The sequence below is a fragment of the Calonectris borealis genome, chromosome 1 (assembly GCF_964195595.1).
Source record: "Calonectris borealis chromosome 1, bCalBor7.hap1.2, whole genome shotgun sequence".
In the NCBI taxonomy this organism is placed as follows: Eukaryota; Metazoa; Chordata; class Aves; order Procellariiformes; family Procellariidae; genus Calonectris; species Calonectris borealis.
This window is the reverse complement of record NC_134312.1, coordinates 168,839,190-168,865,840: the sequence shown is the minus strand read 5'-3', so window position 1 is coordinate 168,865,840 and position 26,651 is coordinate 168,839,190. Positions and strand designations below refer to the sequence as shown.

Here is a 26,651-nt window from a genome sequence, read left to right as displayed (position 1 = left end):
CTGGTTTATAACTTATTAAACCATGAAGTGCTAAAAAGGGTAAAAGACTTGAGATAAATATTTGTAGAACCTTTAATACTGCTTTAAAAGGAATGACTCAAGAGAGGATTCTTTTGGGCATAAAATAGAATTTAACAGTTGACATCTGTTTCCTTTAGTATTTACAGTGAAAAAGAATTTAAACTGTAACTGAGCAGTGACATGCATCCTGCTTAGACGATGCAGCTGCGGCACTGTGCCAGCCTGTAAGTAGCAGAGAGACAGAGCTTGCTTATGAAACACAAAGTAAACAGAAGCAATAACTGCCATTTTATGAGGGGACTGCATTTGTTACCTCCAAAAAACGATTTCAACGTCATGGTAGTTAAAATTACATCCAGAACTTAAATAACAGGTGTAAACGGTAAGCAGAAAGGGAACAGCTGAGCCTTTAAGGCAAGCAAAACTCTGGAACTTTGTAGGAACTTTTTACTGAGGACTTTCAATTTTCGTGTAAGGAATACCAAAATTAGAATTAAAAATAACTCATGATGTGGACAGTTTCAGTGGACAGAATAGTAAAAATGACATCTGTGACTTGATATTTGGCTATACAAGAAAAAAATTAATAGTTTTTCTTTACAAGGTTCTTTACTAGATACTTGCTACTTTTTCCTTTTTTTCAGGAAGGGCTTTGGTTATTTTTTTTTTTCATTTGTTCATTTGTTTATCTCAGATTAGATGTGACCTGATTTTGGAAGATGACTAGATATGGATATGACTAAATATACATAAGAATTTTTAAAAGTCTGCATTTAGATGAACAATTTGAAAAGGTATGTGAAATGATCTGTTATTTTTTGATTACAGGGAAAAAAAAATAGTAAATATCAGAAGTCCTATGCCCAAATTTAAAAGATGCTTTTGTTTGCAGGGCTTAACTAGCTCTTTAAAATTTATGGATATTATAAGTTTTGTGCTTTATTGGTGTTATGTAGAAGTCTGATACTCATTTCTAAATAAACAACTGGAACTTGAGGGTCAGGTGCCAACCTTCAAAGAACGTCCAATTCAGGACTGAAATCATTTGACTGAGAAAATCACTGTGTAGTATCCGCCATCTAACATTTTGCATTTCAGTGACTTTGAAAGTAGATGCATCACCTGCCTTCCAGCTTTTAATATGCAGCAAGAACATGCTTTCCTACTGAGCCAGAGTAGATGACATCTTCAGGGCTGAGACAGTCTTTGGAGTCCTTCGTGAAACTCCAAAAAAGGCACCAGGAAAAACAATCCCTAGAGTATCTTCAAAACTACAAACACTGCATATGTGGAACTGTCTTTTTAGGTACATTCTCCAGAAAAACAAATGTTTTATTGCTGATGTCTATAGTGACTCTTTCTTGAAAAAAGGCATCAGTTTTCAAACAGGATACAGGATGTGTTACAGCTCATCAAAATTCAGATGTTATGTCTCATGAGGAAATAATGTTTCAGATGTATTTTTGATAATGACAGTAGTAGAACTTAAAGTGGTCTCACTGTAACAGGTCGCTTGTATAACAATAGAATTTTGTTGGTTCCCAACATCTGCCAACTGGTACAACTTGTTTAAATGCATATTTAATATATATCTGTTCCTTTTAGAGAGAAGAGAGGAGTCATTTGCAACACGCAGCAGTAGAAAATCTAAATGTATTATCTGAACACTACTGCCTCAATGTATGAACTTCTTTAGAGAAATGGTAAGATGGAGCTGGGTCAGGAATGGCAGAAAAGTGATGTTATTCCCCAGTTATGAACACCGGATTACCAAAAGCAAATGTTCAAAAATACAAAGATAATGAAGGTCATAGCACTTTTTTTTTTTTTTTTCCCCCTGAAATATATATAAACACCTATAAGTAGAGTTACAAAAAAACCATTTAGTCACTGATTTCTGGTTTTGGTGCTTCTGTGTAAAATGTGTGCCTCTAATCCTCAACCACCTAGAGGTACCTAACATACTTGTAAAATCTACATCAGTTTCCTGAGGATCTAAATTCCTTTTATTTATCATACTTATAATCAGAGTGCTAAGCAGATGTCTACAGCTCAATTATATTAGAATATTTCTGCTTACAAAACCAGTTTCAGTGGGCATTTCAGTGTTTGGATCATTCATAGGGTAGTAAAGAGAGGACAGTATCATATCGTCTAAATCGGATTGTTTAAAAGTCTGATGTCTAACTCTGAACTTCCTTCTCTGGGAATCCTTTATAATCAATGGAGACAAGCCAGCAGTTCCAGAGGAATGTTTATGTATCCTGTCTTAGACAGCTGCATCAACATGAAGTAAATAATTTCTAGAGGTATCTATACTGACTGCAAACAAAGCCTAGGGTGTCTAGATCAGGCTTCTATGTACCCAATATGTGCAGATGAATACAACCCTTAGTGCATCTACAGAAAATAAGAATTTCAGATTTTTTTTTTTTTTTCATAAAATCATAGGGTATCCTGAGTTGGAAGGGACCTATGAGGATCATTAACTCCTGACTCCACACAGGGCAACCTAAAAATTAAACCATGTATCTAAGATCATTGTCCAAACACTTCTTGAATACCAACAGGCTTGGGGCCATGACCACTTCCCTTGGGAGCTTGTTTCAGTGCTTGACCACCCTCTCAGTGGAGGGAGACCCCGGATCCCTTTCTGCAGGGCTGCACTCCAGCCTCTTGTTCCCCAGACTATATGTACATGCAGGATTATACTGACCCATTTCTCATTGTTAAATTTCATACATTTGGAGATTGCCCAGCATTCTAATCCATCAGGATGTCTCTGTGAGGTCTCTCTATCCTTGAGGGAATCAATGGCTCCTTCCTAATTTAGTGTCATCAGCAAACTTACTTCATGTGCGCTCAACTCCTGTGTCCAGGTCATTGATAAAAACATTGAAAAGAACTGGCCCTAAAACTGAGCCCTAAGGAGTAGCACTGGTAGCTGGCCACGAGCCAGGTGTTACCTCATTTACTACAACTCTTTGAGCCCGACCCTTCAGCCAGTTGTTCACCCATCATATTGTTTACATATCTAGCTGTATGCTGGACATTTTGTCCAGAAGGATACTCTACGAAACAATATTAAAAGCTTTGATAAAATCTCTCAAATCCTCTCCATATCCACTGCCTTTCCTTCATCTATTAGATGGGTAACCTTGTCATAAAAAGATATTAAGTTAATAAGGCATAACTTTCTCTTCATGAACCCATGTTAGCTTTGACCAGTGACTGCATTGTCTTTCAAGTGTTTTTCAATAACTCACAGAATAACCTTCTCCATAATTTACCAGGCACTGAAGTGAGACTGACAGGCTTATAATTACCAGGGTATTCCTTCTTGCCCTTAAAAATTGGAATAATATTTGCTAGCTTCCAGTCAACTGGGACCTCTCCAGGTTCCCAAGACCATTGATAAGTAACTGAGACATGTCTCGCAATAACATTGGCGAACTTTCTCTGTTCCTCTGAATGAATCCCATCGGGCTCCGTAGACGTATGTGCATTCAGCTGCAGCAGCAAATCCTGTACAAGTTCAAAGTCAGTTGGGAGCATATCACTCTCCCAGTCACAGTCCTCCAACCCAGAGCTCTGGGGGTCCCAGAGCCCATCATTGGCTTTAAAGACAGAGGTGAAGAAGGTATTAAATGTCTCTGCTTTATCTTTATCCCTTTTTGTGAGGTGACCAATCTTATCAAGTAATGGACCAATTTTTTCTTTAGTCCTCCTTTTGCTGTTAACATACTTTTAGAACCTTTTTTTTTTTCTCTGAGGGGATTTTATCTTTAAAAATTAATCTACAGTTCTTCTTCCATGAAAGACTCTATGATGGATAGTTAAGTCAATTTAAAAATTGTTATTTTGAAATTCTGGATAAAACAATGTTCTGCACTTATGAGCTAGATATCTGGAATATGCAGTGGCTTGCCTAGATGTATAGAATATACCGACAGCAGACATTGCAGTTCTGTAACTCAGTTGCTGCACTACTGAGCAGTTTTGGCAGCAGCTACAAAAGCCACAGCTAAAGCCTCCCCTGCCGTCTCTAGCAGCTTCAGGAAAAAAATGGAGAAAAGATCAAAAAGCAAGATGGCAAGATTACGCAGCTGTTTCAGGAGAGACGTTGCTTAAAATAGTTTCATTTTGGGATCTCAGAACAAGCATGACTGGATGAAGAATGTCTATGCATGAATAAAGTGTGTGTTAGCAGGATCTCTGTTTCTTGACGTATTGTAAATCAGTTACCAGAAGGAAAGAAAAGGGTAAAGCAAAGGAGAACTCACATGTCTGTTCTGATGCACATGTCTGTTGCCATTTGGAAGCTCACTGCTCAGAAAATCAGTATCAAATCAAACTGGTGTTACAAATCTACCATCAGTCTGTTGTAGAAATATGTACTATTATTCAAGAGAACTGTTGCCCTGTACTTTAGGATTTGCTTGTCTCCAGGAAATTATTTAGTGTTTTATTTGCCTGCCATTATTGGAGAGAGATTCACATTTGAACAAGTTGGCATTAACCAGCTCTGTGAATAGAAATATTTTTGTTACAGAAGCTCATAATGAAATGCAAATCTTATAACGTACGGTTAAGGCAAATTTAATGGTAGTGCAAGAGTCTCTACTGTACAACAAATAGATCAAGTTTTTCCTTTTTCTGGGGATGGAAGACAAGCTGACTGTTCAGATTGATTTACGTTTATTCTGAATCAGAGTTATGAAGACATCTCACCTGTTAGTCCTGTCTTTTTGCAAGGCATCATTTGTCCCACAGTCCTCTTGTATATGGTGGTATTTCAACTGAAGTCAGGGTCTCTGCCAGGAACTGGTCCTAGAACTGTGTCCATCTGACTGCTGTCAGAGGTTTCAGTTTTGCCTTTTGACACTGGTAAAAAATTCTATTTTTTAATGTGACATTAGATGGAAACCTACTGAGATATCGTATTTCAGGATTTCTCTTGAATTCTTTTTCCACCTTTAAACTAAACAAAAATAAAAGACAATAAGGAACAGTATTGGAGCAAATAATTACGTATGTCATATCTAATAGTGTATAAATGATACGTGACTGTTCCTACCAGACCCCAGTATTTAAATGAGATGTGATATTCAGTTATTTTGAGTCTAAAGCAACAAGGCAGCATATAGTCCATGTGACGCAGGTGGAAATTTTGGAATGTAAATGGAAAAAAAAAACAAAAATAATTTTCAGCCTAAACCTTATTTCTGAGTATAAAAACTGGGAGGGAAAAAAAAAAAAAAAGAGTTGTTTTCCCATTATTTCAGACTAAAGAATTGTGCATTGTGGATACAGATCTTTTTACCTTATTTCAGTGTAATTTTTATCCATATAGAGAAGTTAATGAATTCTTGAAATTACACTGGAATAAATTCCTTAAAACAATGTGAAAATTAAAACCTTTGTGCAAAGATTTGAAAGCTCTTAAAATTCACTTGTTGTTGATACAACTGCAGTACTGGTCTTTCTCTCTTTGCATATATTCTTCAGTGTTATGCCAGTTACTTTCTCAAACACATTCAGGAGATTAAATTTACATATATTATCCTCTCCCTTAAAGAAAAAGTTTGTGAGTGCACAATGGCTTTTTCTCTGGATAGAGTGCCACTTTTGCATCGTAATTCTTTCTTTCTTCAGTACTACTTGGAATTTTTTTTTCTGACCAGGAATGTAATAGAGAATTGGCCATGCATGAAGACTAGGCCTGGCCCATGTAAATCAGACTTACATTCAGAATAAGACCAGCCCTTTTGCTGCAGTTCTTTCATAAGCGTGTAAAGAATTATTTTGTTTCCTATTTCTGAGACTGTAATAAGTAGATGAAAATTCTTCATACTGTCTCCAATACAACAGAAAGATGTTATCTTAGAGTGTTTATATGGTTAGTTTATTATTACTATTATTTCCAAGAAAGAGAATGGTTCAGCTATTATAATATATAATAATGGCTTGTGAACTGAGTGTCTTGGTCTTTACTGAAATAATCAGATAATATATTAGTAGTGATACTACTGTTCCCAAGCGAAATTCTGGGAAAATTGTCTGTTTTCATTTCTTCTTTTTTGACTTATTTTAATAAGTGCTCTTTTAAAAGGTCTATATTTTAGTTCTGTGCTCATGCAGCAGCTAACATAACAGCTTCTCACAGATTTTTGACTAGACAATACTACTGGCAATAATAATTATATTTGTTATGTCCCCTTCTTATGTCCTGACCTAAGGCTGACTGCATAATAATAAAGTTATTCAACAAAACACTTTTCTGCTTAGGGATAGTCACCTTTCCAAACATAACTATGTTTCAATATTAAATACTTTCTAAATAATCTATTGAAAAAATTGAAATTCATTAATCACCAATGCTAAATGAACCACTCTGTGGCAAAAAAAATCTGCTATTTGCTGAAAATACAGAAAGTACTAATATTTTTCTCCAGAAGAAGCTATTCTTTTTTTCTAGTCAAGTAACTATATTCAGCAGAAACTGCCAAAAATGTTGAGTTAGTGTGTAAGCAATCTGATTCTAATTTGAAAACATTTTTTTTCCTACTGTGATGTATTTTCTGATTGTGTTTAATTCATCACAATTACAGTTTTAACGTTGCCATTAAAGAAGAAAATGCATTCCTAGATCATGGAAAGTAGATTATAAAACCCTTCCCTAAGAAGTTCAGTTATATGGTATTGACATACATATTTTGTTTTGGTTATAGTTTTGTTAGACAACTCTGAGACGTAGCAGAGCACCAAGTCTTCTTTTATGTCTTTATGCTGCAAATAAAGCCAACAAGCTGAATGGTTCATCTTTATGTATCCCAAATAAGGAATTGGCATCGTTTGGTAAATGAAATTACTGTTGTAAAATCTGTACTCTTACGCTGTCCTTTAAAAGTGAGTAATACACTCTGTAATTGAATTCAGAGCAATGGAACTGTCATTGAGTAAACACTGCTGTTCTTTTGAGAATAATTTGTTATGTTCCTTTTAAACATAATATGATACCTGTTTTTTTTCTACCCCATTAAGCTTTCCGTGATTTTAAATACTTCCACTTCCAAGCAGAACTAAGTTCCTTCCCATTTTATCTTTATATAATTGATATACTAGGGCTGCATCTGTTGTCTTTATACATCCTTTTTATATCTGAGTAACTACAGTCTCCTACTGCACAGACTCATTTAACCTCTCTTTTTATGTTCTATGGACAGGGAATTAACAACAGAGACACACTGAAATTGGTTTAGGAATGTAAAAATCCAGGAAAATTGTTTATTTCTTTGAGTCTTTCCCACTGATGAAACTTTCCTTACTCATTTTCTTACTTCAGTGACTTGAGTTGCATGGCAAACATCTCATTCCTAATTCTATCCTTCCCTATTCGTTGTCCTGCATACAAAATTTTGAATGTTCTTTTAATCTCCTTCTGTTACTTGCTTAGTTCTTACAAAGTGTGATTAATATTCATTTCTTGAAAAAGTTTTACATTTCAGATATATGAATCTTCAAGTGTTTTTCTTCTTCTTATAGAATAAGTTACAAAATCTTAATGCTTAGACTTCTATAGTTACCTCTGCAGATTCGTGTGCTGTAACCTAACATTAGAAACTGCAAGGGATCCTAAAGAACCTGAACTTTCCAAAACATTCCAATTTATTTAAATTTTCAAAATATAAGTCTTAATGAATTTTAGTAACATAGAGACAGAAAAATTTTTATCAATATTATTCATGATAAAGATATATCATATAGATCCTAACCGAAATCTCTCTAGTGAGTTTAAAAACTGGTCAATAGCTGATTATGTTTGTCCACTGCACTTCATGAAGACTTTCACTGTCACTTTTCTTTAGTCACAAAGCATAAAAGCTTATGGGTAAGCTTATTTGTCTTGAGTTGTTCATGAGTCAAATGGTCACAATATTTCTCCTGTATTGAATCATAAGAAGCTTTTTAATTTTGGGTTGTTGTCTCTGTCATATGTAAGATGAAATATATCTCTGCAAGCAAATTAAACTTTTTCCTTGAAATTGCTTCACTTAAATAATTCTGTTGAGGCAATACATCTGAATTTCAGTCTTTTAATAAAAAAACCTTAACTTCAGCTTTATTGCTACCTGTCTGAAAATCCTTTACAGCATGATGAAAAGAGGAAAGAAAAAGGTCCAGGAAATTATGGATTAACTCTTCAAATTTTGGTAGAATATTAGTAAAACATGTTATTGAACAATCTATCAATAATCAATTATATTAAAATAGATCTTAGAAGAAACCATATAAAATCAAATATATTTTCCTCTTTTAGGGAGAAAGTAAGCAACTAATGTCAGCAGTAGAATTTATATAACTTGAGTTTGATAAGGTTTTCAACATGTTCTACATGGGAACGTCATGAATAAAGTAGGGAAGCAGGGGCTTTAAGAAATCCTAAAATAACTGAAGAAATGAATGAAAAAGAAAAAAAAAAATCCAACAACAACCAACAAAACCAGTACTGCAAGTCTAATTATAATTCTTTTTAAGTTTTTCAAGCTGGATACAAAGAAAGTTTGATTTGGACTTCATTCTGGTCAGTATTTTTTACAAACAGCTTTTCTGTTGTTAGAAAACATTTATAGATAATATTAATCTATGAGGAGCTGCAAGCATCGTAAAAAATGGTCAAAAGGCAAGAAATATAATTCACTTAATTAAAACTATATGTGAATTCATGTGCTAAGGCAAGGCACATCAATGTAAAATTGATCTGGCTAAGCAGATGTATTTCAAAATAGAGGAGCTGGGCTTTCAATAGGTCAAAAATAGAATATGGTTCCACCACATGATACAGTTGCAATAAATAAATAAGATGTAAAATACCATTTGGGGTATATTACCAATCATTTTGTATAAAAGTCAGAGGAGGAAATTATTTATTTTATTGTCTTCTGTTCTGATGTGTGTTTGGGAAAGCACACTTCAAAAATATTGCAGAAAATCTGGAAAGCATAATACAAAAAGCATATCTGAAAAAAAAAAGCATAAAGAAAAATTGAAATAGATTTATGTATTATATATAGAAAGAAGGAAATTTATTTAAAGGAGTAATCTTTTAATTGATATGCCCTATTTTTCTTTTTTGTTGTTGTTTTTTGTTGTTACGAGGACATAACTTGAGACAGTTGTGCCTATGCTCACAAGGGATCGGAAAAATAGTTCTTAAGTAGTTTAAGAGACACTGAAATTTATCCTTCAATGCATGCTTTCAAGATCAGGTTAGACACAATTGTCAGGAACTGTTTAGGTATACTGGATCTTGTTTTAGGGATCTTTTGAGACCACCTGTTCTCAGAAACATATATTTCTCTGATTCTCCTTGATCTTATGACTGTACTATTACTGCTCTTTATTGTAAGGCTTTATATCCTGTCTCATGATGAATTTCACATAATTCCAGTAAAGGAAGTTTCTAAAGTGTCTAAACATAGTGATAGACTTACAGTTGATCACTGGGATATATCTACTAAAAATTGTTTGGAATGACAGATCCCATATGAGCGAACAAAGAAATAGCTTTCTGTATTGGTGCTGGAGAGACTCATACAAATTGAGAAATCAAGGAAAGACTTGCACAGACTTTATACTTAGTTTTATTTTAGAAGAGAAATAAAATCAGATAAATGATAATATGAGAATGGATAAAGGAATATTAATAGCAGAATTAATTAAAAAATATATTGTCATTCTCTTTGTTTTCCTTATTAATATTAATCTTTATCACAGAAAGTGAAAGTTTAGTAGTTAGCGAGATTTCATTTAGTCTTGGTTAGACATACATTAAATGAAAAAAGACTGAGTGGGCAAACTCAACAAGAAGAAATTTGCTTTGGCATCAAAATGATCTGTTACTGAAACTAGATACTGAGTAGATACTGGGAATACTGTGAAATAATTGTCTTGTCTAGAATACAATTATTGAAGAATATTCAATAATTAAGAAAGTTAGGAATATAAGATGATGAGAGAATGTTGTGCATTGTTGATGTAAGAGATTGTGAAGGAGTAAAAACATCTAGCTTTCATATAGTAGAAGACATTCCTATCAAATCAATTCGGGGAAGAATGATAAAACAGAGTCTAGCGAGGCTGAGCTTTTTAGCTTTTTTTTTTTTGGTAAACTTCTGTTGTGTATTTGGATGTGATGTAGTATGATGGGGATAAATAACACCATGGAATGGATTTTTTATGAAATAATTTCATTTTCAGGATGTTACTTGGGAAAAAAAAAAAAATGGAAGGACATGGATGTCAATAAAAAAATTCTTCATCAAATAGTTATTGAACCATTAAGAGGTGATGCTATTTTAGACAAGTTTTGGGTTTTATTTTTCTAATGAGTGCATTATAGAAGGGCCATAAAAAACAATTTTGGACTGTGTGTTGAAGTTTGATTCAATTTAAATTAAATGGAAGAAAAGCAGGTCTGTAATTAAAGCTTTGGATTCATGAAAAAGGCAAAGTTTGACATACTAAAAAAAATAACAGCTAAGCCCAAAGACTTGAATGTGACAGGCTTTAAATGTCTGCATGTGAAAGGACGTTAAACTGTGAAGCATCTGTACCCAGAAGGCATTGTCTTAAAGAAATTTTTGGAATGTTCTGATCTGTAGATTGATGATACAAAGTCAGGAATCACCATTAGTATAGGTTAGTATATGATCCTGAAGAATGTGGTAAGAGAATAGAAATAAGACAGATATAGGGTTACGCTTTTGGGGCAGTATTCAAAATATTATTATTTTCTTAGCTTTCCAAAACTGGGACTGAGATATGAATGTAATCTGTAGCACCTTATGGAAAAAAGAAAACTGTCTTTTAAACAGAAAGAAAACTTCTGTTTCTAACTGAAGAACAGTGCAATCAAATATAAACTGTTTATTAACAAATATAGGTACAAAATTAGAAAAATTTTTCTCACCATCAAATTCCAGAATAGTGATGGAAAAAATCAAAGAAACAGAGAAAATCCTTAGCTGTGCATCTTATGCAATCCTTAGCATAAGTTTATAGAAAGGTTTATATGGCTTACTGGAGTTTGAGAATTTTCTTGAAAACTAGTGCAAAAATCTTCTCATGGAGGAGGTGGAAAAACCCCAAACAGATTAAAAATATGCAGTTCTTTGCACAGATCAATTTTAATATTTACATCATGACTTCCATTAAAAATCAAGTTAGCATAACTTCTGTATGAAGAAAAAAAGAAAAAAAAGAGATGGCTGTATAAAGACTTACAGGAGAGAGATTTTTTCCTAAACTATTAGAAATCTCAAGTAACAATGTTGCAGGCCAAAAGCCTAAGCACGCAAACTTAGTTTGTAAATTGGAATACTAACATCACAGAGGAAACTGTTATTTTCTCACACAGGAAGTATTTTACAGTGATAGTCTAAAATTATACAGACGTGCTATATAGAGAAGATGATTGGCTAAGAGAAAAGGTTAAAACTGATAGCATAGTTTTTACCAGCTAAGTTAAAGTAATACCTCTACATTTTATCTGATATCTGCACTACATTTATTACATGCCAGAAAGCAAAGAAAAGAAACACAGCACTGTATAATACAGTTTGGTAGGTTAATAACTGAAAGTGCCAATGTTTTCACATCTGCTAAAAAATCAGGAAGCCAGTGAAAGTATGCCAGTGAAACGTTTCCTGTTTTCACTCCTAAAACACTGATTTGAATTCTTGTAATTAAGCTTTCCACACTGTGTTTCAAAAAGTGTTTGGAAGAAAAACCTAGTAACCTTGAGAATGGTTTTCCATTAAATGTATAAAAAGCAATGATTTATGTTTATGTTTCAGGAAAAAACTTGGCCACACACATTGCAATACAATGATTGTAAAGTACAATGAAGGTATCTACATTCTAGTAAACACCTGATTCACGTAACTTAAAGATGCCTAATAATATATCATGTTGTTATGGTGTTTGTGCCTATGCACAATATATGTGTATGGTGTGTATTTAGTTTAACTCTTGTAACACCTTCGTATTCTTTATAAACAGTGTTTTCAGACTACTGGTTTGTAGTGTTTGTTTCCTATTTCCTTAGGTGGTGGTTTTTGTTTTCTCTTAAAGATTTATCTGTAACCTGCTTTCTTGAATCTCCAGAATTAAAGGTCTTGAATTGTGATTTATAATATTGAAGCATGAAATTTCAGTGTATATTTTGCATTCAGATGCCTTAGTTATAAACCAATATCAAACATTCCTGTACTGAAAATAAAATTATCAACTTCTCTGCCAATCTCATAAGGTTATTGGAAATGTTATTTAAAACTTGTTGAGTAACTTGAAATCAATTTAAAATATTAGAAATTAAATGCAAGCAATAAATATTTTTTGGCTTTCATCTTTATAAGGTTAGCATGGTACTAAAGGTGCATTCTAACCCTCCTTTCTAGGATGGCTAGAGAGATACTAACCACAGTTGTCTTTTGTTTTATGCAAATCCTTTCTTCATTTTAAAAGATAAAGTTCAGAGTATGTGACTTGGTTAAGTAATCTGAAATAGAAAAGTGGGAGAATAAATTTAGTCACTAGGTGTTCCAGATATTTTGTCAAATTTTATTACTTTGCCTTTAAAATTCTTTTTTTCTATATATATAATAGGAAAACAAAACGGTAAGTACCCTCCAAAACCCCTTCAGAGAAGAACTGTTTTCTGGAAGGTATCAATCTCACATGCATGACAGAATGAGAATCATACCATGTGCTTACACACACTTGCATGAAGAAATTCTTCCTGAACAATGTTTCTATCTTGCAAAAGCAGTTACTACTTTTTTTTTTTTTTTACTTTGTACAGATTTATTTCAGATTTTCTTGCTCCTTCCTGTCTTTTTTTAGTTGCTTTACTAATCAGATTTTTATTAACTTCCCCCCATCCATCTGTCCCTGCCCCCCAGGACTTTTTCTTTCTTCTTACCAGCCTCTTCCTTCTTCCAGTTCTTTCTTTTGAATCTATCATCATATCCTCATCCTCACTCTGAGAGTGAATATCTTCTCTCTCTCTTTAAAAGTACACTCAAATATGTATGGTCTGGTAACCCATTCTTACTCAGCATATGTGTAAGTCTCTACTTCTAAACTAATTCTCCATATTCTTGTTCTCTAGATGAGCTCAGTTCTTTTTACCCTATCTGTACTTTATTTTTTCTATCCGTACTCTATTTTTCTTCCAAGTTATCCAGCTTATTTTTAACTGCAGGTATATTTGTATGCACAGATGCGTACATGTCAGATGCATATCTGATGCATGTCAGATGAAACTGCTGTGACCCATTTATTTTTGGATAAATCATCTTTGATGAAAAATTGAGATTAGAAGTAATAGACAAAACAGAGGGTTATGGTCACACCATTCACAAACAGAAGAGATGAGAAGAAATCTGCACATACAATATCAAAACACTTTTATGCAATCCATAAAGGCCCATACCAATTTTTCTGCAATGCCAGATGTCTAATTCCTACAAGGATGTCAGGGCTATGCCCTTCCATAAATACAAATTCACATTTTTCATATTGAACTGTAAGCTATACAGTCAGGCTAACTGACTGTCTTAGTGATACAACTTCTTCTGTACTCTTTGATAACTATTGATCTCAGCTTAGACTCTTAAAAAAACAGACTTTATATGTAATTACATGATATTTGTGTACTCTCATCTAAAACACTCACTACACATGATAATTCTTTTTTTTTTTCCAATTTATTTTTAGTATTCAGAATGATCATAGAAGGACATTTAATTTTCTCAAAACTGTCATATGAAAGTTCTTAAATTTTAATTTTGTTTAAAATTTTGCAGTATTTTATTGTGTTTCTGGAAAATACACTGTTTCTGTCCACCCAATAAATATTTTTAGAAAAGAACCCTCTTGATTGCCTGTAGCCAATAGACTACAAATTAATGTATGCCTCTTTTACTTTCCAAAAAATAATTATCTCTATTATAGAGGATGAAAACAAATAAATCAAAACAACTGTGCCATAAGAAATTATTGCCAAATATTGGCTTTTAATATTAGTAATATTATTTGTTCTATAAAAATACCTCAACATGAGAGAAGATTTCATTTCCTTTATACACAAACAGCTAAATGCTTGTTTGTTTAAATACTTGGGTTTTTTCAGCTGACCAAAAGGATATAACATGTCTTCCTTTAAATATATTTTTCTTTTATCCTTAGATCATCCTTGTTATAATGGTATTACCACGCTATAATCTGTGCTTGAGGAATGCTTGTAAAAACAAAGGTCCCTTTTATGAAAATGTAATCATTCATACATACCGAAGTACTGGAGGCCATGCCATTATTCTGTCTGGTTAATCAAATTAAACACAAGAAGAACTTCTCTATTTAGTTTCAGGTCTTTTATAACCTTTCAAAAGTGAAAAGGAAAGTCTCAAATTCCTGAAACAAACACAGCTCCAAAAGATAAAATTCAGAGTATGTGACTTGAATAAGTAATCTGAAATAGAAAGCAGGAGAATAAATATTAGAATTATTTGTGGAAATTTTGAGGGCTAGCACATTTGAATCTTTTAACACATTTTTTTAAAAAACACAAGTATCCTGCTTACTCAGTTTGTGATCTAAATGTAAAGAGTGACTCACTCTTTGACTTCAAACTGTAGATAAATGAACTGAGTCACATGGGGTGCCAGAAAAAAGATACTAAGACATGGAGCTAAAATCCTTTATGCAGTAGTAAAAAGATTGCATACCTTTTTATGTTTCCGACTTTAAAAATTATAAAATTTGGCAAAATTATATGGGAATTATATAACTTTTATCTGCCATTGTAAGTGCATTACATAACTAGCAGACAGACCTCACACAGCCATCAAGTTATAAAGGTTTAATGTAAATACGTAACTCTCAATTTCTTAGTCTTTACCCTCAGTCTAGCTGACATTTTTCATCCCAATCTGAAGTCATTAATGAACATTGCATCAGTATGTGTGTGGGGGTGAATGTGTGTGCACAATGACTAGAAAGCTGCACAATGACTAGAAACCCATATCAACAAAAGAAGAGGAAAACCAAGCTTTTCCAACTATGGAGGCCAAGGAACACGTGAAAACAGCAGTTAATAATGGGATTATTAATTCCTGGATTGTGTCTCAAAGGACCTGAGTGTACATTTGGTGAGCTAAATATAATTAGTGTTATTATGATTTCTTTACCATAGTCATCACTAGGAATAATACTGTTGAGTAGAACTTAATACAATTGCTATCCACCATGCTTGTTACAGATGCATGTTCACCTGCTGTTAAATCTCTGCTTTTGTTATAAAATAGACAAGAATATATAGTGAAATCCTACATCTAAATTTTACTTACAAAAATTGAAATGGATAAAACAGTTAAAAGTTTAGAATTATGACATTGCTATCTCCTGAATTGCAATTACAATGAAATCAACATGCTTAAAACATGAACATTTTCAGTAGCACATGGTGACCCAAAATTCTAGTTTTCAATCTGCATAGACATTTGCAAAATGTTCTAACATTTGCTTCCAATCAATTTTAAACTATTTTTATATTTTTTTAGAAAACATTGCTGTTTGGGCTTAATTTTATTATCTGAAACCACAAATGGAAATCAGGTATCTGAGAAATAATGTATAGAAAATAAAAAAAATCCATTTCTTTTATTTTCCCAAAGTATTTGTTTAAACAAATTACGATAAAAGTATCCCTAAACTTTTTCAAATAGTTTTTAATTAATGTTTTATATCTCTGACATATTGAAGGAAAGAGTTTTCTAGTTTTAAGACAGAATACAAAACATTTTAATTACTGAGGAAAAAGTAGAAGCAATAGCTAGTGACCAATGGTCTCTAACACTCACTGTCTTTTTTTTTTCTTAAAATAAACAGGAATCACAGAAGGGAAACTTACCTAATATAGAGTAATTGCTAATATCTAGAAAACACTTTCAAGGTTACAGAGATTACTATCTTGTAAGAACATGCCTCAGTCACTTCACATGTTTCTAAATTAAAAATGCAGTACTGAACTTGAATTGTTTTGCAGAAAGTTTCAACAATTATCTAAAAACCATTTTGCTGTTGATAAGTAGTATGTGAAATGGAAAGTCACCTGAAAACACATATTGGTTATAGTCACATTAATTTGTAGACTTCATCTGAGTATCTTCTAAACTTATGTTCATATTATCATATGCAAATGGTGGTACCTTGTGAAAGTTCAAAACAATTGTATTGTTATGCTCTTTTAAAACCATTTTCAAATATCACTCGTATAGTTTCTTTTATGACTTGAAAATAATCAAGAAATAATGGCCAATTGAATTACAAATTCACTATCCATGCATTTTTATGTTTTCATGCTTTGAGGCATTTTTAGATGTTGTGAAGAATATGTGTTTTCCAAAACTTTTTAAATTGTGTTCTCAATGGAAAGAGGAGTTAGCTTATAGTTCATTTGACAATACATAGAGGTTTTAGATTAGCAACATGTATCACTTTAAGTGTAAGTGAAGCTTTAACAACAGTAGTATTTTCTGTGTATTTTTGGGTGTTGTGTTTTTTTAATTTGTTTTTGTAGACAGTTGGTCTATGCAAGCAGTCATGGATAATGCTATGTTATGCTTTGTATTTATGCGCTCCAGTGTAAGTAGTCCAGCAATATCCAGGGAGCAATTCAGCCCCAGATTAAGACATTCAGGTTGTCTACAGTATCTGCCTATTAGTTAGATGTCTTCACACACATTATAGTTGGTCTAAGCAGTAGAGTCAGTGGAATTGAGAAAGCTATTCAGCTCATACTAAAATACATGTGCACATTTGTTGAACACTTTTTTCAGGCAACAGTGGGTTCTCCGTATTTACTCGTAAATTGGCATCTAGCAACTTTGATTTGGCCTATGTTTTCCTACTTGGTCTTCAGTTGCTGCAGACAACTAAATTTAGGCATCTGAATTTGAAATTGATTTCTTAGAAAGATGTTGTGGCTCAGTTTTGGGCTTAGACCATAATACGTGCATGAAATAAAATATAACTTTTATTTCATGGAAGTTTGCATAGATAAAGTGTTCCTATCTTCAGCTCTTTAAAAAGAAAAAAGCTATTTCAAACATCTTTTTGCATTCTAATGGTGATTTCTGACATTATTGTAAGAGCTTTTCTAAAATAATTCATAATCTGGGGGACTTGAAGATAATTCATAAGTGTAATATATATTCTCTCAGGTCAGATAAATAGGGAATTATGTAAAGCAAGTGGTTAGATTGGGGTAAAAATAGAAAATTAAAATAAAATTTCCAGAAAAAAACAATCAGATTCAGCTATTTAGAGGTTTGGATGACAATGCTTCTTGCGGTTACCTACAATTTCCCACTCTTGGCTGGCCAAATTCTTTCATCTTTAAGCAGCATAATGAGTGCAAAGTTTAAGAGAGATTCCAACTGCACAAATTTTCTTTTTATTCTTTTTTCTTCATTTTCTTTGTTTTCTTCATTCCTGTTTCTGCTTTTTGTGTCCCACCTCGTCTTTTTGTAAAATTCAAAGAAAGCGTGATCTTTTTCCAATGCTACCCACAAGATTTTGAGGATTCCCTGCAAACTCTTAATCTGATTTGAACACAAAAGCAACATACTACACCAAAGCTCCTTAAAGACTGGTGTCCTCTTCTGTTTTTAAGCTACTGACATGAACTGAAATATTTCAGATCTCTTTTGAAAGGCTTGTAAAATTTCTTCTATCTGCCGGAAAGATCTGGCATGCTACCATGGTTCAAACTCCACTTACAGACAAAATGCATTGGATCTTAACAATAAAACAAATGTTAGTTTAGATTTATTGTCTGCATATTAAGTAATAAGATTTTCTGGAAGCATCCCTTCTTGCACTCATTTTCATTACTTGAGTTACATTTGTTAAAAAACCCAGTCTGAATAATGTAATTTTTTTAGAAAAAGTCATATATATGTTGGCACTTTTATAATTGTTATTTCAAGTATGTAAATCACTGAAGTTGTAGGGTAACAAAAAATCTTTATGTTCTGTAAAAAGGCAAGTTTGTGAGGTTGAATTCTACATGAAAAATGAAAAATAGTCAACATTTTCATTGCTTAAGGTTGCTTTGAAAAAGATAACTCTCTGATATTTTTGTGAGAAATAAATTAAATCAAAGGATGCTTTAAATTAGTCAAACTGCTGGACAAATACATAGAGAAACAAATAATTCAGTGACTCTTAAAATAATGAAGGAGTTATTTTGACTAGCAATGAGTTTTGGTTAGAAAGTTTATTTGGATTTTATTGGGTTTGGTTTGGTTTGTATTCCACTAGGAATCTGTCAAAATATGAAATCAAGTAGATGTAGGAACCAATGTGAATCAGTAACCACCTATGACAGAACATCAATGTTTTAAAAGATCTTGACGTAAACTTCCTGTTCCCTGTAGAAAGCATGACATCTTGTGAACAACTGATTAAGTAATTTTCAACATGAAGGTACTTTGTTATTGTATGTAATTGCATACAGAGAAAATTAGGTGCATATAAGAAGTGGGTCATTAGTGCCATAGTTTTTTAGCAAAAAAATAAAGTAAGAATCTCTATAGCTTTTGAGCTCTATTCTTAAAAGTTCGTATTTTATCTTACAGAGCACTAAACTAATTAGTGATGCCAGTATATCTACACATGGAATGTCCTTAAGCTTATGTGAGCAATTTATACAGTTGTGAAATTAAATCTACTAACACAATGAAATAATAATTATAATAATAATTATATATTCATAAATATATATTATAGATAAAAATATTAATAATAATAATAAAAAAGGAAAAGGAAGAAGAAGGGGAAGGGGAAGCGGAATGAAAGAGAGAAGGGGAAGTAAAGAAGAAGAAAAGAAGACAGGAGGTTGTGTAGTTGAATTATTATTTAAACACTAGGAGAAATCTATACAAGTGTGTGCTAAAACATGACAAAAACTTACTTTTTGCTACAGTGATATCCATAATCATTTAGGTTTATGCCTAATGGATTTGATGGGTGGACTGTCCAGTGGATGATGAATTGGTTGGATGGACGCATCCAGAGGGTAGTAGTCAATGTCCAGATGGAGATCAGTAACAAGACGTGTGCCACAGGGGTCCGTACTGGGACCAGTACTGTTTAATGTCTTCATCAATGACACAGACAGTGGGATCAAGTGCATGCTCAGCAAGTTTGCAGACGACACCAAACTGAGTGGTGCCGTTGACATGCCTGAAGGATGGGATGCCATCCAGAGGGACCTGGACAAGCTTGAGAAGTGGGCCCATGTGAACCTCATAAGGTTCAAGGCCAAGTTCAAGCTCCTGCACCTGGATTGGGGCAACCCCCAGTATCAATACAGGCTGGGGGATGAAGGGATTGAGCACAGCCCTGCTGAGAATGACTTGGGGGTACTGGTGAATGAAAAGCCGGGCATGAGCCAGCAATGTGCACTCGCAGCCCAGAAGGCCAACAGTATCCTGGGCTGCATCAAAAGAAGTGTGGCCAGCAGGTCGAGGGAGGTGATTCTGCCCCTCTACTCTGCTCTGGTGGGACCCCACCTGGAGTACTGCGTCCAGCTCTGGAGCCCTCAGCACAAGAAAGACATGGACCTGTTGGAGGGGGATGGAACGCCTCTCCTATGAAGAAAGACTGAGAGAGTTGGGGTTATTCAGCCTGGAGAAGAGAAAGCTTTGGGGAGACATTATTGCAGCCTTTCAGTATTTAAAGGGGGCTTATAAGAAAGATGGCAGCAAATTTTTTAGCAGGGCCTGTTGCGACAGGACAAAGGGGAATGGTTTTAAACTAAAAAAGGGTAGATTTAGACTAGATATAAGGAAGAAATTTTTTACAATGAGGGTGGTGAAACACTGGCACAGGTTGCCCAGAGAGGTGGTAGGTGCCCCATCCGCGGCATCATTCAAGGTCAGGTTGGATGGGTCTCTGAGCAATCTGACCTAGTTGAAGATGTCCCTGCCTATGGCAGGGGGGTTGGACTAGATGACCTTTAAAGGTCCCTTCCAACCCAAACTACTCTATGATTCTATGATTCTAATTGTACATGCAGTTTGCAAGGTACTCTATCTAAAATAGGATTTCCAAGAAAGCATTCTCTGCATAGCTTTGAAAAATAAATCATGTGAAAATGTTACAGTTCTGCCTTTTTTCTCAGGCCATATTATACAGGGGATTTTTTTATATCTACATGATGTACTTTAATGTAGATTATTCTGACTGAATGCTCTACATCAGTAAAACTCTCATTCAGCAAGAAAACCATATGGCTTGTTGTTGCCAACTGATTGTACACTTGTAATAATGCTTTCACAAAAGGATTTTAATGTATGTAAAAATTACTTTCCTCTGTTGTTTAAGTTGCTAACATCTGTGCACAATTAAACTATTGCATTAATACCTACTGAGCAAGCCATTATGTGGCATCTGAGAGTTACAACTGATATTTAGAATTAATTTTATGATTGATTTTTGGAGAATCTGATCAGTTTCCTTATTAAGGGAATATGATCATATATCATCAACTGAACTATCTTCAGTTTGGAATTCAGAGCAAATGTGATGCTTGAGGTTTCACTGCTGCTCACATTGTGAGTTCTCACTTCCTTTTTTTCAAGGGCATAGAGTTAAATGAAAAAAACTTAGCAACATAAATTTCTCATAATATCCTTTACGTCCGAGTACATACTAGTGGTTGGCATTAAACAAATAAACTATTATGATATCTGAGATAGGGCAACTTCAGAATTACAATGTATATCACCATCCACTGTAAATTACAGTCCACCACATACATGTTTTACTTGAGATCATGTTTTACACGAGTCTTCAAGATTTTGTTGACCATGAGGTCATCAAGTATTTAGAAGGTTACAGGGCGTATACACTCATGGAACAATAAAAAGTACAGTTCTAATCTGAGAGCTGATCACTATATATGGTATCAGGTACACTGAAATCCAGACATGCTTTTTAACTTTTTATACGGTCTTTTCAAAATTAAGCTGGGACATCAGTAGAAAAGCATTATTCTGAAATGCCTGAACATAATGTTCAGGCTATAGACTGTCAACATCTAAATTCACAGGTCTAAAAGCAGGATTCTGATTCACTACTTTGACTCTGAAGAGTACCCTAGTAACATGTTGTCGTGGTTTAATCTGGCAGGCAGCCAAATACCACGCAGCCACTCACTCACTCCCCCTGCCCCCCCAGTGGGATGGGGAGAGAATCGGAAGAGTAAGAGTGAGAAAAACTCGTGGGTTGAGATAAAGACAGTTTAATAGGACAGAAAAGGGAAAATAATAATGATAATGATAGAATATACAAAATGAGTGATGCACAATGCAATTGCTCACCACCCGCGCTGTCCGATAACCAAGTAGCAATTGGTACTTCCTGGAACACGCCTACCATTCATATACTGAGCATGACGTCACATGGTATGGAATATCCCATTGGCCAGCTGGGTTGGCTGTCCTGATTATGTTCCCTCCCATCTTGTGCACCTAGTTCAGTTAGTAGGCATGGGAGCTGTCCTTGGACTAGGAGGGCACTTAGCAACAACTGAAAACATCAGTGTGTTATCAACATTCTCCTCATACTAAATCCAAAACACAGCACTAGGAAGAAATTTAACCCTATCCCAGCCGAAACCAGGACACATGTATCTGAAATAGGGCTGTCAAGCAACACACAGGACCAGTGCTTTTCTGGAACCAAAGGCGGATGTTAGGCTGGATGGCATAGGGAACCTCAGATAGCATTAGATGCATATATGCGTACAACTAAGTGAAGCTCTAGATCTCTTCACTGTAATGAGAGCATAATAGGAGTATATAGATCATATATAAATTTGGCACCTAGATATTTTGTCACCTTGGAAAGAGAGACTGAAATTATTAGTTGAGTCTCAAAATGTAAGATAAAAAATCAGATAAAATATATGGGATAAATGGTCTTTAATACCTGTTCTTCATGTTTTATAAAAAAAGCAAAAAACATCATTTGAATGCCCAATAAAACATACATATACACCTTGCTAATAATATAGTTAATGACTGAAGGAATTTTTAGGGTAAGAGGAGATACGACTTTTGTAGCACTTTTTTCACAGTTAATATAGTCATGCAGAAACAAAATAAAAGAAATGCAGAATTAAAGGAGCTTGAAGGAGAGAGAGACCAGGTTAAACCTTTGCAGACTGCCCTTAAGGAGCAACCCCTTGCAGGCACTGCCCACGAGGAAATACCCTCAAGATCGGAAACTGGTTATCCTTTTAATGACTTGCAGGCAACGAGAGAAAAAGTAGAGAAATTGGAACCATTCTCACTGCGACCCTTGGTTAAGACCGAGTACATTTATGATGATGATCAGGATCAGTTCCCCCAGGTTACAACCAAGGAGGTCCCCTATACTGCCCCTGAGTTGGCAAAGTTAAAAAAGAATTTTGGTTGAACCCCTAGGGAGTCGGAGATGGAGTATGTGTGGAGAATATCGTTACCTGGGGGGGATCAGATTTTGTTAAGTGAAAAGGAGGCAGAAGGGTATTGGGGACTAGGAGTATTTTTAACTACTGGGAATTACCGCGCCCCTTCGTCTTTAACCCAGCGGGCAGCCTATTGGGCGGGGGGGTTGAACCCCTTGGAGAGGGGGAATCCACTCACAATCACAGGGACTGTTGATCAGTTGGTGGAAAGTGTGCATAAGGCAGCTTGCTTGCAGATGATGTATGATCGGAAGTTGGAGCCTAGTCAGGAGTCCCCAATGATGATGCCTGTAGATCTTGACCAAACTATCCGATGACAACCAGTAGTGTTCAGAGGCCCATTTAAAGTAATCAAAACAGTTTTGGCAGGAACTCCACCCCCTGATGGCGTGGCCCAGAGAGCCTCTGTGTGAAAATGGTATGGCTGCACGGAATGGCTTCCGTTTTGGGAACAGAACAAGTGGGAGGTCAATAGGGTATATGTATAGCAGAAGGAGAAATGGCAGGAAATTCTGACTGTTGCTAGGCAAGGAAAATTTGCAGTGGGCTGAGTGGTTTCACACCAACAAGATGGTACCCCTGCGAGCCAGTGGAATGGCAAAGCTGATGAACTAGCTTGACTGGCTCCCCTGGAGAACACCCAAATAGCAGAAGATTGGGAACGGTTGTTAGAGTGACTACATGTAAAAAGGAATCACAGGAGCCGAGGACCTCTATTGCGAGGCCCAAGTCCGAGGTTGTCCAGTTACCAGGGAAAAATGTAAGACTTGTGTGTCTGCCTGCGAACAATGTCATACCCGCTTAAAAGACATCCCCTGGAGGATGACCCCCTGCACCTGAGGGAGGGGGAAGGGCTGTGGGAGACCTGGCAGGTGGACTATATCGGCCCTTTCCGGAAATCAGAAGGTAAGCATTATGTGTTGGTTGGAGCAGAGATAGTTTAGGGCAGTAGCATCTGCTAGAGCAATAGGGGAAAACACAGTGAAAGCTCTGAAGGGGTGGTTTGGCACCTTCCCCAGACCGCAATCAATTCAATCAGATAATGATTCCCACTTTACTGCCAGAATAGTCCAAGATTGGGCAGCTCAGTAAGGAATTTCATGGGTACATCACACTCCATATTACCTGCAGGCAAATGGGATTATGGAAAGAACAAATGGCTTGTTGAAGCTCTTTCTTAAACTGCACAAGCCAGGATGAGCCGAACGGCTGTGGCATACAGTGGCTAGTATCAACAGTCCTTGGGATATAAACAGATGCCCGAAAATTACTGTGTTCTGTCCAAAGTCCCCAACCATTATGCCAGCCTCATATGGCCCTGATCATCCTAAAAATCCATCACATTTTCCGGGCCAACCAGTTTTGGTTGAACTCCCTACTCTAGGAGCCGTACCCCTGGTACTGGAAACTTCTATGAATAAGTATGCCTGGAAGGCAAAAGACGCTCATGGGAAGGAGTATAAGATTAATTCCAGTTCCTTAAAACGGGCCAAGTTTGCTTTCTTTTCTTTTTCAGGTGGAGGCTCCAAAGCCAGACAGAAGGAATATATGAAGCTGCTGATTGTGTGCATGGTTTTGTCGGTGATTTCCAACTTTTGGTTTCCCGCTGACTAATCTAATAACCATTCCAATGTTACCTGTTCTTGGCACCGCAATTCCGGTGCTTGGGAATGCAAATTCACAACTAAGACATATCCTCAGTTTCCAAACAATACCGGAATTTGGTGGAACAATGACATCACTATGTGTCAGAGTTTTGGTTACATATGCCAAACGTCAGACAGGCTACCCATTTGCTGGGGAGTCATAGGCAAAGGTAAAGAGATCTTGGACAAGTTGTTAAAGAACAGTCTGTTGAACCATCCTCTGGGAGTAGAAAATACAAGATACTTCAAATTACCACAGAACCCCACAGATTTGTTTGAAAATGATACCTGGGCACTGAAAGGTCATTACTGGATTTGTGGACATCATGCATACAAGTGATTGCCCAAAAATTGGACTGGGGTGTGTTATGTGGGGCTAATTCACCCCTTATTCTTTTTACTCCCAGAGGATGGAGGTGACAGATTGGGTGTTAAGTTATATGATAATCTCAGTCGATATCGGCGATCCATTGACACCTCTCTAACAGGTGGAAGTGGTCAAACCTGGGGTATTATTCGGTTGCAAGCTGTTCTACTAACGAGACGGCCCATGCCCCGGATCTATTGGCAGACTAGGCCACTCGAATGCGAACAGCGGTATTCCAACATTGTATGGTTCTCGATTACCTGCTAGCCGAAGAAGGGGGCATTTGTGGTAAACTTAATGACTCCAACTGTTGTTTAAAAATTGATGATAGCGGCAAAGTTGTTAAACAAATTACTGCAAGAATACAAAAACTGACCCATGTTCCCATTCAAACCTGTGAGGGTTGGGAATTTGATCCCTTCTCCTGGCTCCCAGGCGGCCTATAGGTTAAGCGAATTTTATTTTATTTGTTATGTGGGTTTGCCATGTTGTTATTTCTACCATGTGTTATTCCATTGTTTATACAGTTAATTCAACATGTTGTAACCAATATGCAATTTGCAACTGCAGTTTTACCTGATGGTGTCAAACAAATTTGTGCTGTGCACCAAACTACGCCGTCAGTAGCGCAGATTGTATGAAATGTTCTGAAATGCTCTTTTCTGACCTTTTCTACATAACTATCTTTTCTCAAAACCACCATGAGTCCTGAAGCAAGCTTTGAGACACGGGGTGGTGTGAGGGACTGAACTGTAAAGCATTTGTCTCAAAGATTGCTTGTCTAAGCGAAGAATAGTATGGGAGTGACTGCGGGGCCATGGAGACCTCCAGTTTGCAGGGGCTGCGCTGTGTGCAGGGTTCGGTTGGGGTCAACCGAAGGTCACGAGAGACCCCGCGCTAGCCGCAGTCGTGAGGAGCGTGTGTGCATGTGCAGCCACGTGCTAGCCGCGTGCTAGCCACGGGAAGGGCGAGGCTGGAGCCGCGGGAAGCGTATGCGGGTGCACAGGAATGTAGCAACGTGCAAGTGCGTGCCATTGCCATGGAAACTGCAGCCTTGAGTGAGGATAAAGGGGGCCGCCCAGACAAGCCCTGGCGCGACCGCCTGGCGCCGAAACAGAAACACTGAGAGATTTGGACTGCAGGGCGACCGCCCACCTCTGAAACACCGAAGGACTTGGACCTTCGGGACGCCGCGGATCCATGGTGGTGACTATTTGGTGACTCTATCCCGAATGCTTGCTTAATTTCTATCTTTGTTCTAACGTATCCTATCACTAATAAGTTTAATTTTTGATAATAAAAGTTGTTTAGGACATTTGAAATTGGTGGCATTTGACATCATTAGTGTCTTAATCTCACTCCTGGGGTCATATCGAAACCTCCTCCGACATTGGATCGGGACACAAGAAAGGTGGAGAAAGACTTTTTTACCAAGACCTGTAGTGACAGGACAAGGGGCAATGGTTTTAAACTGAAAGAGGGTAGATTTAGATTGGATATAAGGAAGACATTTTTTTAGAATGAGGGTGATGAGACCCTGGAACATGTTACCCAGAGAAGTAGTGGATGCCCCATCACTGGACATGTTGAAGGTCAGGTTGGATTGGGCTTTGAGTGATGTGATCTAGTGAAAGATGCCCCTACCTGTAACAGAAAGGTTGGACAAGATGATCTTTAAAAGTCCCTTCCAACCCAAACCATTCTATGATTCTGTGATTCTAAAGATTACCTTTTTCTGCAAAGATTGGTGTGGTTTCTATGGTGCAATGGCGACTGAGATAGATGACATCTGAGTTTGCAGTAATATACTGATCCCTTCCTTTGTTCTTTCTGTTCTCTTTCACTTTTCTAGATTGTAACAAAAAACCAGTCATAGTAATCACACCAAGTCAATATTAATCAATGAACGAGTACGGAACATGTACAGTTGTTCAAAATGGTTGATTTAAATAATGTTTTTAAGCAGAGCAATATTCATTTAATATGCTTTTCCTCTTTTCTAAGTATGTAGAATTTCTGCAGCACTGATTTA

The 26,651-nt window shown here is 35.9% G+C and overlaps 1 pseudogene; it reads left to right on the top strand.

Annotated features, from left to right (window-relative positions):
• The first annotated feature begins 3,519 nt into the window (after window positions 1-3,519).
• On the top strand, window positions 3,520-22,923 carry LOC142078569 (uncharacterized; annotated as a pseudogene).
• The last annotated feature ends 3,728 nt before the right edge of the window (window positions 22,924-26,651 follow it).